We start from the raw sequence: 16,856 nt of genomic DNA on the forward strand, positions 1-16,856 counted from the left end.
ATGAAAATCCAACATTTTATTCCTAAGAATAAAGTACCAAAGTAGAATAAAGAGTAGAAAGAGGATTAAAATAAATTGCCTAAGAATTAAGTGGCAAAGTAGATATAAGGGGAAAGAAAATAAACAGGATGCAACTATAATAACAATCTCCTGTTTATCCTACACAGCAAACTGTCTTGATTCACACATTGCACTAAAACATCACTTAATAACAATGTATTGAATAAATACATAAATAATGATGCAACTTTATAAACTATAATGGCTAGGATCTGGTCAAAACCAAAACCAAACATTTAAGGGCCCAATGCAATGTGTCAATCCAATCACCAACCTGCATTGTTATGATATTACATTAGCAGGTAATGGATTTTCTTCAGGATCCCCAGCAGCCAATTTCATGCATTATTCTGCATTGCTGCTTTAATCCTCCCTCGCCTCAGTTTTCCTGCAGCAACATGACTCAAATCAAAAGTCCCTTGGAATTATACCTTCCAAAACCCACTGAGGATCTAGTCTATAAACATGTGTCCTTGTTCTAGCTGCTGTGCAACTTCTCACTTCAGGCAAGTAAAATATTTCCCTTGCACTAAAAAGTTCGATCAAAATAAAGACTGTGAATGATGGCAGAAATTCTACATATTTATATTGATATTCTAGACAGAGGGCCGGATGGAGGCAAGCTAGTTACTTTAGGCTTAAAATATTGGACAACAGAGAAGACCAAAGTAGCAAGGGACAGGAGGGAGAGTAAGTTGCTAGTGCTTTTTATAAGTAAATTGGATGGGTCATTTTTCAACAGTTGTTTGGAGTTCCTGCAATTCCAATATATGATGGTTGACTTTTGTCTTATATCAAATTCTTACATCAATTCTGACTCCAGAATCAATCAAAATGTGACATCTGGTCTAAAGCAGCTTAGAGAAGTATATGCAATGCCATGCCAGATGGTAATGTTGTGGTCTATAATTCAGTAAATCAGAATGGTACCAATTTGGGGAAAGCACAACTACTAAAATGACATTATGCATTAACAGTCAATCAATAGAGAGTTAATGTTTTCCAGAGAAAGATCATGTCACCAAGCTATGCATTCAATAGATGACCTTGGGTATAAATTGGAATCTTCATGTATCTCTCCAATGTCAGCCATTGCTCAGTGATACATGAAGGTTCACTCATTATAACTGATGCTCAAAATAGATCTACATGTAATCTATATCAAATGATCTTTCACACCCAAAAGGAACAATATTTCTAGGGAAATACTACAATAGGCTGTGTAAAGTCATCTAAAGTTTGCTTTCACAAATGAAACATCCATATGTATATTTTTCACTAAATAAATCTCTAAAATAAAATGCACTCTTTTACTTTCAATTCCAATTAACTGCATAAGTTGTACTTTGTATGCAAAAAAAATCTCATTTACAAAAATGTATTTGCATATCATTTATTATTCTGTAATATGGAGAGATACATATCTGCTTCATGAGTAAAGCACAGGTGATCTCAGTCCCTTTCAATGTTAAATGTTTCACCGAGGTATCATATCTTCTGTTTGAGTCCATAGTTGTCAGGATATGTTCAATCCCATTTCATTTTCATTATAGAAAATATTTTGGAATTTAATGTTATGTCAGCTGGATCTCACAAATAACAAAGATCCATATGTCTTTAGGCTTGGAAACTTGGTAGGTTCATATATACAACTATGTTACCTCATCACCAAGCCTAAGCAGCTTATGTCTCAAAAAAAAACAAAAAACAGCTACAGTTCATAAAATCCATCCACAAAAGACATCTCCATTCCAAAGTCTCTACAAGCTTTCCTAGATAAAGAAAATACCGTATATGCCGGCGTATTAGGCGACCCGGCGTATAAGATGACCCCCGTCTTTATAGCCGGGCCGCATTCCTAGAACGTCGTCTTATACGCCGGAAACTACCAGTATTTCCGGCATATAAGACGACTCGGCGTATAAGATGACCCCCGTCTTTGGCGCCGATTTCAGCGCTCGCAGAAGTCGTCTTATACGCCGGCATTTACGGTACTTTTTCAAAGTAAGTTGGCTGCAACCAAGATACCTGCTTCTGGGCTTCCACCACTTAACTTTTTTGGGAAAGGGCTGGGGGGAGGAGGAATCTGCAACCAGGCCTCTCACTTGGTACATACCAGATGGGCAGATTCTACCTGTAGTAAAAAATAACAAGGTTTCATCCATAAAGGGCTTATAGATTATACCGAGTATCCTGAACTAAACATCTGCAGGCCAGGCAGCTTCCACAATATTGGTGTTGTTTTGTTGCAGCGTTCTCATCAGTTAACAAACTACCTCCCCAATATCATGCAATCTATATCTTTTCTTTTTCTTTTTCTTTTTTTTTAAAACAAATCCCTTCCCCAAACCCCCACCCTCCCATACCCTCCCCCATCTTCCCCAAACCCTCCATACCCTCCCTCAACCTTCCCAGAGCTGAGTACAGGCTTACTTAAAATTTTCAAAGAAAATAAAAAATAGAAAAAAACTTAAAACACATATAAATCCTAAACAAATCTAAATACCTTAAATTAAACAAATTATCTTCTCTAAAACATAATAGTTGCAAACATTAAACACACATTATAATATACTTTAAACATTTTCTAGTATTGTACTTATATTATTATCCATCATTCTATATAGAATCCCCAAAACACGAATTTAAACATTACTTTATTTAAATATCCATACCTACAATATAAGATCTAATCTCCCTCTTTCTTTACTCTAGAGCACAAAAATAAGCATATAAACATTCATTATACCATTAAGACTGGATACTCTTTTGAATAGTTAAACTAAATACTTATATTTAAACTTCTTATCTAAAATTTTCATTCAATCTCCATAATCTTCTCTCCTATCAAGAAAAGAAAAAACTTAAAAAACATATAAATCCTAAACAAATCTAAATACGTTTAATTAAACAAATTAGCTTCTCTTAAAAATAATAATAATAGTAGATCCCATAAACATAACTTAAAACATTAAAATTCCCTTATACCTGTTTAAATCTTTACCAATAACAAATTCCTCCACAGTAAACACATTCCTTCTCTTATCCATAAACCTCTTAAAGGTAATATAAATCCTAAACAAATCTAAATACGTTTAATTAAACAAATTAGCTTCTCTAAATAATAATAATAATAATAGATCCCATAAACATAACTTAAAACACTAAAATTCCCTTATACCTGTTTAAATCTTTACCAATAACAAATTCCTCCACAGTAAACACATTCCTTCTCTTATCCATAAACCTCTTAAAGGTAATTCCAAAAAAGTTTGTAAATCTTAGTTCTCCCGCAATCTCAATAGTCTTCTAAATACTTAAACTAAATACTTAAACTTAAACTTCTTATCTAAAATTTTCATTCGATCTCCATAGTCTTCTCTCCAATAGCCAGTACCATCCACTTAAATACAATCCTTATCAGTCTCTTGTCCATAAATCTCGAAAGAAGTACTTTAAAATCTGCCCTTAAAGGTAGCTCCAAAAAATTTGTAAGTCCTGGTTCTCCCACAAACTCAGGAACCAATACTTGTGAGGCTTCCTTAACCTCCTTCTTCTGTTGGTCTTTCTCTTTACGTTTATATGTTGCACAAGTTGTCCTCTGCTCTTTCATCTCAACTTGTTGAGGCCCCTCAAACTGAAATTTCCCATTTTTAATTAATATAGGCTCTTCACACTGCAATTCTGCCCTTAAAGGTTGCTCCAAGGAATTTATAAATCCTACTTCTCCCGCAGATTCAGGAACCAATACTTGTGAAACTTCCTTGTCCTTCTTCTGTTGATACTTTTCTTTACAATTGTATGTCACACTGGTTGTCTTCTGCTTCTCCATCTCTACTTGTTGAGGCCCCTCAAACTGAAGTTTCCCAATTTTCATAAGTGTAAGCACTTCAGATTGCAATTCTGCCTTTTTATCTTCCAAAGCTTTAAACGTGATAGGTGGCGATGAACATACCCCCAGGACAGAAGTATAAAAGTCTTTTGCTTTAGAAACAGTATTAAGACTATAACGTATCCCCAGGTAATTCACCACCATTCCAGTCGGAACATCCCATCTAAACAAAATTTGTCTCTTTTTAAGTTCGTCTGATAAAAAAGCAAACTCCTTTCTTCTTCTTAAAATTTTAGATGGGATCTCCTTTAAAATTATAATATTTTGTGAAGCAATTTGAAACCTCTTCTTATAAAAAGCTTGTATAATTTCATTGCGCAGGGATCTTTTCCCAAAGTAAATTACCACATCTCTTGGCAAATTCTTTTGCTCTGCCACCACAGAATTAACTCTAAATGTCTGTTCAATTTCACTAAGTATTTCCTCTTTTTCTCTATTCAAAATCACAGCAAAGTCCTTTGCAACCATCTCTCTCAGATCTCCTTGCACAGACTCACCCAAACCTCTGATTCTTAAAGCATATTCCATTTGTTTATATTGAAGCATAAGAATCTCATCTGGAGCCATCTTAAAAAAATCTTTACTTCTTCTTAGAAATTGCAAAAATTAAACAAAGGAAAAAAAGAAGTTAACTCCATAAAATAAAAAAATAAAAATCCTTCAAGAGGAGATCATTATAATAAAAAAAGGAGTTCAAAAAAAAAGAAAAGAGAGAAAGAAAAAAGAATAATTAAATAGAAAAAATCCATTCCATTTTTTTAAAAATACAAACAGTACAAAAAACAAACCAAAAACGTACAAAAATAATAATACTAACACTCCATTCCAATCATTAAAAAAAAACAAAAAAAGGAAAAGGGAAAGGGAAAAAAGAAACCCCAAAAAGCCTGCCGATCGCCATTCTGCCTTCCGAAAAAAAAATACCAAAAGACTTGCTGATCGCCATTTTACTTTCCCTTTCAACAAAGGAAAAAAAATAAAAAGAGGGAATATAAAAGTAAAAATAAATCTTTGAACTTAAAATCCAAATAAAATCCAAGAAAGCAAAAACTAAATCCTCTACTCAGCTCTGTCCGCTTCTAAAAAAAACTCACCAGTTAACTTTAATCGCGGAGGTGGTTGCAGCGGCTTGTTTTGTCCCTAGGGACAAAAGCAGCTAGGAAGCGGAGACAGTCTGAACTCCATGGGAGCACTGTTTTCACCCCCCCAAAAAAAACTTTGGGGGTGCATAAGAGGCTCTACCACTATTCAGACACCTCTCTACCCCCCCTTTGCCCGGGAGGGGGTTTTTGAACCGCTGAACAGCTGATGTCCGCTGTTCATAGCGATTCAAACACTTACCCAGGAGGACAGCTACAAAGTAGCCGCCATCGCGCGCGCAGATCCACCGGAAGATGCAATCTACATCTTAAGATCAGCTGGAGAAGCCTTGCTTGTGTCCCAATGTTTATGATTGGTTCATAGTGAAGAAGCCAAGAATAAGGTTTCTTGATGACAATGTTCTAGCAACTGACCTCTCTTTGAGAAATGCTCAATTGTTTTTTGAAAAAGCCAGTTTGGTATAGTGGTTAAGGCTCCAAGCTGGAAACCAGGAGACTGTGAGTTCTAATCTCACCTTAGGTGTGAAGGCCAATGCGCTAGCTGTCAGTTTAACTCACTGTCAGGGCTCTTGTTGTGGGAAAATAGGGGGAGGAAAGACTATTAGGTATGTTTGCCACCTTGAGTTATTTATAAAAATAATAGTGGTGGGTGGGATTAAAATCTAAAAATAAAAAGAAATCAATGTTGGGCAAGTTATAGTCATTTGCTTGCCTTTTGGGTTGTCATTAATATTTAAAATGTTAAAAGTACTTATTAGCCATTGTTAGTTTTTTATGATAGTTTTATTTAAGACACCCCTGTCATTTTATGTAAACCACTCTGAGCAACTCTAAGAGGAAAGTAAATGTAACATTGAATTGAGTTCCACTGCTACTGGCTTCATCAATACATCTACATCATTTTGTTGGTAATAATATAGAAATAGTTTGGAATTGCATGTTCTTAACTCTGTAGTCTAAATCTTATTCTAGAGTTAGCTGATGGTCTTCCTTCCAAATATTAATCAGATCTGGTTTTCTGAAAACAGCATGGAAATAAAATAAGCTTATCTATTTTCAGACATTTTTTGGTAGAAGATCAAGAGGGCAATCAGGAAGTTGCAGTCTTTGACTCATACAAAAATTGCAGAGATTGGTGTTATTTGATCAAGGTAAAAACCACCAGTTGGTTCAACGTGAAATTCCCAACTGCAAGTTTTGTAGAATTAATAGGACGAATATCTAATAAGGGCAGTTGACTGCCTCTTATATACATACATACATACATACATACATACATACATATTTGAGCAATGTATAAATTAAAAAGACAAAACACCATAACAAATAAAGCTATTCTATAGAAGAAAGAAACCACTGTACCCTATAGAATTTCATAAAGTTGATGAAGGCATATATGTAATAGGGTGAAACATTTTAGTCTTGCTGAATTATTAAGATTCTAAAGTTTTTAGAGTTGGGGGTCCGGAAACCCATTCATACGTTATAAGTTAACAGAGATAACACACTTCCCATCTCACGGATATTTCCAAGCATGATGCCTGTAAACTACACTCAATTTGGTACACAAGTCTCAGGGTAAAACAATCAAAGCATTTACTCTGATTCCTAGGCAATTTCACAAACCTAGTAACTATTCTTAATACATGTAGTCCTTGACTAACAACCATTTACTTAGTGACCATTAAAAGCTACAATGACCCTGAAAAAAGTGATTTATGACCATTTTTCACACTTACGACCACTGTAGCATCCCCATGGTCACATGATCAAAATTCGGCTGCTTGGCAACTGGCATGTATTTATGATGGTTGCAGTGTCCCGGGATCACCTTTTGTGACCTTCTGACAAGCAAAATCAATGGGGAAGCCAGATTCATTTAACCATGTTACTAATTTAACAACTACAGTGATTCACTTACCAGTTGTGGTAAGAAAGGTCATAAAATGGAGCAAAACTCATATAATAACTGTCTTACTTAGCAACAGAAATACTGAGCTCAATTGTGGTTGTATTTATGTAATAAATCTTGCATATCCCAGAATTTTGTGCCAGTTCCCAAAAAATATATGTAGGGAATGTTTTTTAATCTCAGAAATATGTTGCACCATATTCTTCTTTAATTTCGACTGTCAAAAAATAATTTTGCTCCTGGAAAACAATGTAGGAAGAATTATTCTTCTTTAAATTCATAGAGGAGATTGCTTTTAACATTTCGGATTCAAACTCAATTCCTAGGACAGTGGTGGCAAACCTTTGGCATACATGCCAGAGGGGGCACTCAGAGCCTTCTGTGTGGGCACGCGCACCATGCCCTGGAGATGGCAAACATCCCTCTTCAAGCAGCCACCTGCTAACTCGCCAAGGTCCCACGTGGCTAGATGCATCCCAGCATGGCTGGTTTCCCTCCCCCCCGTCCCATCCCTCCAGGCTTCACATGCTCTCCTCTTCCTGTGCATGACCCATTCCATCGCCTCCTCAGTTGTCGGCCAGCCATCCAGCTCAGAGGTGGCTTCTCTGAACTGCTGGCGGCGGGCTGCAGAGCCCCAGAATGCGCCAGTCGAGGGGCCTGCAGGCTGTGGCTGCTGACGGACACTGTCGGCCCCCATGCGCTTGCTGGCCTCTGTGTGCGGGGGCCGATGGTGTGAGGCAGGAGCCGCCCCGGCCCCTGCCTCGCCTTGTCCTGTGACAATGGCACCCCCGCCCTGCCTCACCTTACCCCACAGGACGAGCCTCCTGCCCACTGCCCTACCAGCCAGAGACCCCCTGGATATCTCCCAACCCTGCCCAGCCCCCACAGGCATCCCTCCCCATGAGCAACATCGACGTGATCACATCCACCTTGGCCACACCCACCCAGTCTGCCATGACCACAGCCATGCCTACCCAGTGGGCCCCTCCCACCTGGCACCCAGCGATAAATAAGTGGGTTTTGGGTTGCAGTTTGGGCACTCGATCTCTAAAAGGTTCGCCATCACTGTCCTAGGATAAGTTGGAGCTTCTAAGCACAGTTCTGCAATTCTTGCATATTTCTTGCTTGCATGGGAAAGTAAACTTTTGCATTAAAAGGAAGGCAGGTCCTGAAGTATTCTAAATTAATTCACAAAGAAAGTAATTGTACAGTGTATTAGTTAATACAATGTGTATATCTATGTGTGCACTATTGCAATTTTTGTATTAGTCAGCACTTTCAATATGCTCACATTTCTTCTCCTACCAAACATATTTTGACAATGAGCATGATTCCTTACCATCACTGAAAAGCAAATATTATAAATATTATAAGGATGATTTTTACTTCGAGACTTACAGCAAGTTAATTCTTTGAGTCTGATGTTACTCATGGTAATGTTACTATACAAAATTTAAGACAAAAAGGCTCCTAATTCACTGTTGGACAAAAACTTTATCAGTACCAATCCAAATACCACCAAAGTGTGTGAAAGTTTTCACATTATCATGGCCATCACACATGATAGAACACAGAAGGGAGGGAATGGGAAGAAAGCAGAAAGCTTTTTAAAGGTCAGTGACCTCATGACCACAACACCTGCCCTTTAAAAAAAACCCTGCTTCTTCACCAAACTCTTGTTTTTTCACCCTCTTTAGTAGGTAGCCCAGAATAGATAAAATTCAATTTTATTTTTTTAATTATATCAGATGTTGCATTCTTTTTTCTTTTTTTTAATAAAGTGTTTTGCAAAATGTGTGGTTGAAAGATCATGAATTTATTTTCTAACTATTTGTTGTTGTACTTGCCAATATGCAAATGGTAAATCAGTTAATATCTGAGGCAGTAAAGATCACTGTAAAACTATTCAGGTTACAGAAATTAAATGCAAGAAAATTCTAAAGTAATGGGGGACCATTTAAAGCTGGGATAGTTGTTTCCGGACACATCATGGCAAAAATATTATCCAAGTATCTACAGTGAAAACTGATCCAGGAGCTGATACAGCTATTAAGAATTTCAATGTGTTCAATTCCTCACTTAGTTCTAGGACCATCACTTCATCTCACCTTTTATCAGAACTGCACTGGAAAAAAAATCTTACTAAATTATTGCTTTATCTTATGGGCAGCTTTTGAAAATAAAAATTACACCTTTTGCCAAAAACTAAAGAACATATGTTCAGATTATATTAAAAAAAACAAGCATGGTAGGATTTACAAAATCCTCTGGACAATAAATACATTGTGATTTAGATAACAAAATACAGACTAGCGATTTAAGCCAATTTGATATAAATAAAATATGTCCCTCACCTAATCTGATGAAAAGCTCTGCAGAATTCAAAACTTTATACCTTCTTTTTTAGCATTTTGGTCCATTATAATAAAGGTATCAGCCATCCGTGGATTTGGGGTTTTGTTTCAAATAGCTTTAAAGCAGTGGTTCTCAACCTGTGGGTCGGGACCCCATTTGGGGTCGAAAGACCATTTCACGGGGGTCACCAAACAACGCAGTCCGCCATTTTTTTCCCCTTTTCCTTAGCTGTGCTACTCCCTTTTATTCTATTGGCTTTTGAAAGCCAACAGAATAGACTCTCTTGAATAGAGTCTAATTCTATTGGCTTTCAAAGCCAATAGGAATTGTCCAGGCTGTCTCTGCCCTGCTGAGCCCGCCAAAAGTCCCATTCTGCAAACGGTGCTGCACCAGTTGAGTAGTCCTCAACTTACGACCGGTTGAGTAGTCTCAACTTACAACCAGTTGGGGGTCACGGCATTAAAAAGGTTGAGAACCACTGCTTTAAAGGATGAAAACTTTACTTGGAAGTAAGTCTCAATGAATTCATTCCTAAATAGGTAAGCAGTTAAACATTTGTAACTCTATAACTCTAAACACACATGACTAGAAGCTTGGTTCCAATCCTAAGAGGTTTATTTCTAGTAGCCTACATAATCCTATTGTTCTGGAAAATTAGGAGGTTATGACTAGGATCAATTCAGAAGACATAAAATTCATTTCAAAATAAGGAAATTGATATAAAATACAAAAACAGTTCTTAGCAGTGTTCGAAACTGCATGGAACAAACCTTACAAAATGTCATCCCAAAGGTTAATAAAATGTTGCCGATGAAGTGATACAGTGCAGTGGAGGGAAAATAATGAGTTAACTGAAACGCCATGTGTTCAGGCCAAAACTGCCTTATGGTGTCCACAGTTGCTCAAACAATCAAAATGCTGTCCATTTTCACAGCCAAGAAATTGCTTAACAGCACCAAATGCCCATGAAGAGAAGGCTATGTTGATTAGTGAAAATTGGTGCAAGAAAAAGGAGACAAACCAACAAATGTTCTCTGGTTTGATAAGCGCACACGCCTGGCTGCTTGAAAGACAAAGCTAGGCTAAGTTCCCCAGAAGTATAAAAACGATTGACCCTGGACATTAACTGTATTGACAGGGACCAAACATAATTCTGTTAATCAACAAGTACAGTGAGCAGGGAGCAGGGAGGCTGTTTTAAAAAGACAAGGGAACAGGGCTTTCCAGCAGATTCCCAGAGCCTCTGTCCAGTTTGCCAGTGCTTTAAAAGGGTAAAGTAGTAAGGCAGGAGGTGAAGAGGAAAAGCAATCAACCAACTCGTAAGAGGTTAACTCTTTGCTCTGCCTGCCCTGTACAACAATCCATCTATTTAACACGTATAAGGCACGTTGCAGGAGATAAGAACTTGGAAGTGACATCCATATATCCCAGAAGACTCTGAGTTACCTTTGGGACATGAGCACTTAATCAAATCCACCACTGCTGGCATTGTTTGGATATAACTTCATCTAATATGTAAATAGAACAGACTGAAAAATTGTCAGCCCCACTTACAAACCATCTTTTGTCATATACTGTACTGTCAGAGATAAGATAGTAGGGAAAGAAGGAGCTTTTAGTAATGACCCTATTACTTTTTCAGTATGTTTATCCCAAACTCCCATTTAATTCAGCAACAGTTCTCATGCCCATTTAGGATAAGCTGTCTTTGTAAAAAAGATTCCTGAAATTTAAGGGCTCATTTTTAAAATATTCAATACTGTAAAAAAAAATTAAACACTTGCTAGTAAAAAAAAGGTATAGTCTTATGTGCATCTAAACAGCAACCTAACTGAACTGAGATAGCTTTACTTCCAAAGAAATAAGCTTATATAGAGTTGCACTCACCTATTTTGCTTATGATCAATTTCCTATACAGTAAGAAGCAAATACACCCCATATACAATATACATTCCTATTTTGGTACATATATTTGATAAGTCACAATACACATGGTGTACATGTCTCTTTTCTATCCAGAGGCTATTTAGGTATCTATCCATTGCAATACTATCTGTGTGGTCTGCTATCTACTGCGATGACTATCTATGTAATTACTAGGAGTCAAAAACAACTTGGTGGCACATAATCAATTGCAATACAATAATTCAGGGCAGTTTACATAAATACAATTCACAAAATGCAACTTGCATGTGTAGTTCAAGTCCAAAGTCTGTACCCAAAGCGCATTGGAATAAGATGGTTTTTGCTGCTCTGCTTCCCTCAGGTGACAAGGCATTTCATGTCATGGGAGCTGCCACAAAGAAAGAAGGGTCTACAGACACCCACAACTTTAACCACACATCCTGCCTTGTACATTCAACTTATTTCAGGATGAATTCACAAGGCAGGATGGTCCTGGTTGGGAGAGATAATTCTGCAAGTAATAGAGGAAAAAGTTAAAGCCAGCATTGTGAACTACAGTTGGGAGTTTAGATGTAGCCAGTGCAGCTACCTTAAGGTAAGCATGATGTTGCCAAATCTACCCTCTTCTGTCAGCTGTCAGGTCACAGCATTTTGAACCAACTGTAACTTTTCAGTCCTCCTCAAGGACAGCCCCATATAAACTGCATTGCAGTAGTCTAATCATAAGTATATGAGTTACCATAGTGAGGGTGTTCCCTATCTTAGCAATACTGTATTTCTGGAGAAACATGAAATCTTCTATACCTTCAGACAGATTTAAGCTAGACCAGACACCAACTTGAAATCTAAGACATGCAAAGTAGACATTATGTTCCTGAATCCCAGTGAAATTAATGTGGACCTGCACATGTGCAATTATATAACTTGTGTAAAGATCTATGGTTTACATTCACTCCATTAAGTTTTTTATTACACCAAAACTGCCTTTAAGATCAGGATATCACCTTAAATGTTTTTAAGAATTTAATATTGTTATTAGTTATACAAAGCTTTCAACTCATCAAAGTTCTGGATATATTATCTATTACCAGACACGTGAAACTAGTTCCCTTAAGATCAATGGACTTAATTTCTAAGTAAATAAGCTTAATATTACATTAAATATCACTTTTATTTCTTTTAAATGTCCTTGGTGCTTTACAATATGAATTTTTATCAGTTACAGCATGAGACAGCTTTTTATTCCTACTTTATAATACAACCTGGGCTAAAAGCTCTATTTTTCCAATCATTCCTAATACAGAGTCAGAAAGGGGAATTTAAATTCAGTCTCTCACATTAGAGTTCAACTCAGGATCCACTATTCCAAAAGTTAGCTTTTAATAACTGAATTAAGCTAACATAAATTATCAACCACTTCTGGATATAGGTGATTCCCATTTAATAAGGCCTTCATCCTGCCTGATAAAATTTCTTGAGCACTCAAAAACCTGTGCGTTATTTTATTTATGAGTTCAAACACAAGGCCCCTCCCTTTGGCTCAAGCAAGCACTAAAGGGGGCTAACCAAATTTAAAAACCCAGTAAGATCCAAAACTTTAACAAATGCTAAAAATCAAGCCAATGAGAAAGAGGCATCTATAGAAAATGTTGTGCCTAATTTTTAATACAGCTAAAACACACCAGCTACTTTCGCTTGTTGCCTGATGCAGCCAATGTCCCTGCAGAGACTGATTTACTTCACACAACAAAGGGAGCTCTCAGTCACCTTTCTTCTCCCCCCACCATTAAGTTTGGGGAGACAGCGAAGGGAATGATTGACCAATGGAGGCTGGTTTTCTGAGGGGAGTGAATCCACATGAGGCTACTTAGTGACTAGGAGATCTCAGTAAACAGATGGAAGATAATAAGCAGCCTCCACATTTCCTCTCTTTTCTTCCGGCCCCCTCCCCGGCCTTTTGTCTCTTCTAAAAGGATAAGAGAAATGGTCAAGAAAAGCACTCCCAGGCCCACCTCGCAGCTGGAAATGCAAGCCCTCCAACACTTTCAACGACTTTGCAGACTGCAATCCAAGACCCCCTTCTTGAGAGCCCGTCTCAGTGGCCTCAGAGATCTTACAATACTTCCCAGGGACCGCGTATTGTGCCGGAGAGCAAGGAAAGAACGACCCTAAGGAATACAAAACATCTACTTCTGCTTCATTGACTATGCAAAAGCCTTTGATTGGGTGGATCACAACAAATTGTGGCAAGTTCTTAAAGAGATGGGAGTACCAGACCATCTCATTTGTCTCTTGAGAAATCTATATGCGGGTCAAGAAGCAACAGTGAGAACCGAACACGGAACCACTGATTGGTTCAAAATTGGAAAAGGAGTCCGGCAAGGCTGTATACTGTCACCCTGCCTAGTTAACTTATATGCAGAGCACATCATGAGAAAGGCAGGGCTAGATGAATCAAAAGTTGGAATTAAGATTGCCGGGAGAAATATCAACAACCTAAGATATGCAGATGATACCACTCTAATGGCAGAAAGTGTAGAGGAACTAAAGAGCCTCTTGATGCGGGTGAAGACGGAGAGTGCAAAAGTTGGCTTGAAACTCAACATTAAGAAAACCAAAATCATGGCATCCGGCCTCTCAAGTCCTGGCAAATAGATGGGGAAGAAATGGAGGTAGTGACAGATTTTATTTTTCTGGGCTCCAAGATCACCTCAGATGGGGACTGCAGCCAAGAAATTAAAAGACGCTTGCTCCTGGGGAGGAAAGCTATGGCAAATCTCAACAGCATTCTAAAAAGCAGAGACATCACCCTGCCAACAAAAGTGCGTATAGTCCAGGCCATGTTTTTCCCAGTTGCAATGTATGGCTGTGAAAGTTGGACCATAAGAAAGGCTGAGCGCAAAAGAATTGAGGCCTTTGAACTATGGTGCTGGAGAAGACTCCTGCGAGTCCCTTGGACTGCAAGGCGTTCAAACCGGTCAGTCCTATAAGAGATCAACCCCGACTGCTCTTTAGAAGGCCAGATCCTGAAGTTGAAACTCAAATACTTTGGCCACCTAATGAGAAGGAAGGACTCACTGGAGAAGAGCCTAATGCTGGGAAAGAATTGAGGGCAATAGAAGAAAGGGACGACAGAGAATGAGATGGCTGGATGGAGTCACTGAAGCAGTAGGTGTGAATTTAAATGGACTCCAGAAGATGGTAGAGGACAGGAAGACCTGGAGGAACATTGTCCATGGGGTCGCAACGGGTCGGACACGACTTCGCAATTAACAACAACAAAGGAATACAAATAGGAAAGCCTTATTTGTTTAAGGGTGAGAGGCCGGAGCATGAGGGGATCGAGTCTCCCTGAGAAGCGAGAGGATTTTCTCCGCAATTACAAGCGCCGAGAGTGGCCCGTCACGGGGTTAGGGGCGCAAACGCAGCTGGAAGGAGAGGCGCTCCAGAAGTTTAGGCGGACTTCCTCGCCCTCCCAACGGGACACGTGCAGGTGAGCCACCCAGGGATGGGCCACTTTTGCAAGGTGGCACCCTCGGCGCTGCGATTTGCGCCACAGCCTTCAACCCGTTCGGGGGAGTCGCCTATAAGGTTTCCAGGAACATAAAGGATGACCTGCTCTTCGTTCCTAGATGCCGCGACCACCCGGCTCTCCTCCGAAACCATTTTCCCCAAGCCCTCCAAATGTACTGGAGTCCCGCTCTCATACTTTCCAGGCATTGGGGGAATTAGGAAACCCAAACATATCTGGAGGGCGCCCGGTTGGGGAAAGCTTTGCTGAAGTTCCCTTGCACCTTTCCTGATTATCCGATAAGTCCAGCAGCCCCCCTGCTCTTTACAGACCCACCTTTCCAGGTTTCTTGCTTCCTTCTTTCCTTGCGCCTTTTGTTTTCTTTCTTTCTTTCTTTCTTTCTTTTTCTTCTCTCTCTTTTTCCTCCTCCTGCTGAACCTGAAATGGGTTTTTGAAGACTTTCGTGCACCAGGCAGCAAAGTCTCCAGCCGCCCCCAGCCAGCTCTTTTAGCTGCCGCCACAACCTGCTTTCTCATTCAAACACACAGCAAGCCACCCCCAACTGCGCTGAGGAAGGAAACAAAACCCGGAGTGCATTTTTGGAGTCCGGAATGGTTCCTGCAAAATGCTGGGGATTAAATCGCTCAATTTTGCGAGTTTGGGCTCAAATCTGATTAAAAGCCTCAATTCCTCCCGTCAAACCTGGAAATGTCGTAAATATTTTAAAGCTGCTTTCTCACAGTGACACAATGAACCACAAAAGATACGAACTCAGGGAAATTCATTTGTGTATTACTTATTTCAGGGTTGGGTTCACACAATCAGCAGAACCAGCCCAAAATCAGAGTAGCTTTATTTGCACACGTACTTAAGATACAGGTTTATTAACCTGATTTTAGCCTAGCTGTGTCTCACAACCTAGTGTATGTAGTTATGGTTCAGTAAGTTGTGGAAACACAAGTACAATATGCTGTATAATTTAACTCCATAAATTCTGAGACTTTTAATCATAACTGAGTGTCATGCCACCTTGCTTATCATAAGATCATTATATCTCATCTGCATGTAATCGATGTCTCTGTTGATTGAAGACCATCTTTTTCTGTATTCATCTACCCATTTAATCAGATTCAGTAAAGCCAATTTCCTTGTCTCATCTTTACAAGATCATCATCTGATGGAACACTGAAAATGGGAATTTTTACTGTTTTCCCCACACTTGAGAATTCTCTCCCTGAGGCTCAGTCAGCTCCATGAATTGTAGATTTTAGGAACAAGGAAGATTAAATAGGACCTAGGAAGGCCCTCTATTTAACATGAAAGGAGAGCATCTTATGACTGAATGTGGGTTTTGCAAACATACAACTGCTGTATTTTTTGCTCAATATATCTTTTGAGTTCATTATTTTATGCATGTTTATGGAGCTCTTGTGGATGTTATTTTTTATTCTGTAATAGTTAGCTACCCAAGCCTTTGGAAATGGGCAGCATGGAAATAAACTGCAATAAATAACTTTCTAATGAATAGCTGAGATTGCGCTGGCCCTAAGAAAAATTGCCCAAATGAACACCCTTCTACACCAAATAACCAAAAATACACAGGTTTTTGAGATCTTTAAATCTCTTCATCAGGTAAAACCTTATAAAAGATTCATGCATATGGAGAAGAAAACTTGTCTATGTGACTTCATTATTACATCTTTTTTCTTCTTCCCCAATATATTTTTCATTACCCGCTGGCTGGACTCTAAAGAGGATGACACCAGGATGACCATGGCAGACCTGAAGGAGGCATGTGAGGCAAAGGGGCATGGAGAGTGCAGATCCATAGAGTGGCCAAAGGTCGGACACAACTGAATGGCTGATGACAATGACAATATTTTTATAATAGACTACACAATGAAAATATTGGGATATCTTGAAAGGTAGCATCTAATAAACAAGCATTCATTGTGGCAGGTAAAAACTCTCTGGAGTTTCCTAATTACTCTTTATTGGGATACTATTATTGCTTTTCTTAGAGTTTGCTCCCACAACTGCAAAATCCACCTGTTTTGCACTGTGCTTGCTTAATTCATACAGCAAAGGTGTCAGTACATGGTCGACTAATTTTGTTTGTTT

The 16,856-nt window shown here is 38.7% G+C and overlaps 1 protein-coding gene across 3 annotated transcripts in view; it reads right to left on the reverse strand.

Annotated features, from left to right (window-relative positions):
- Positions 1-16,494, reverse strand: part of PLCH1 (phospholipase C eta 1) — a 161,950-nt gene extending 145,456 nt beyond the window's left edge. For all 3 annotated transcript variants that reach the window (XM_039330630.1, XM_039330629.1, XM_039330627.1), the window contains exon 1: positions 15,072-16,494. The gene's annotated coding sequence lies outside the window, so the exon portion shown is untranslated. The remainder of the gene's footprint in view (positions 1-15,071) is intronic.
- Between the last annotated feature and the right edge of the window lie 362 nt (positions 16,495-16,856).

The sequence above is a fragment of the Crotalus tigris genome, unplaced genomic scaffold (genome assembly GCF_016545835.1).
Source record: "Crotalus tigris isolate CLP2741 ecotype Arizona unplaced genomic scaffold, ASM1654583v1 scf7180000024430.1745191, whole genome shotgun sequence".
Lineage (NCBI taxonomy): Eukaryota > Metazoa > Chordata > Lepidosauria > Squamata > Viperidae > Crotalus > Crotalus tigris.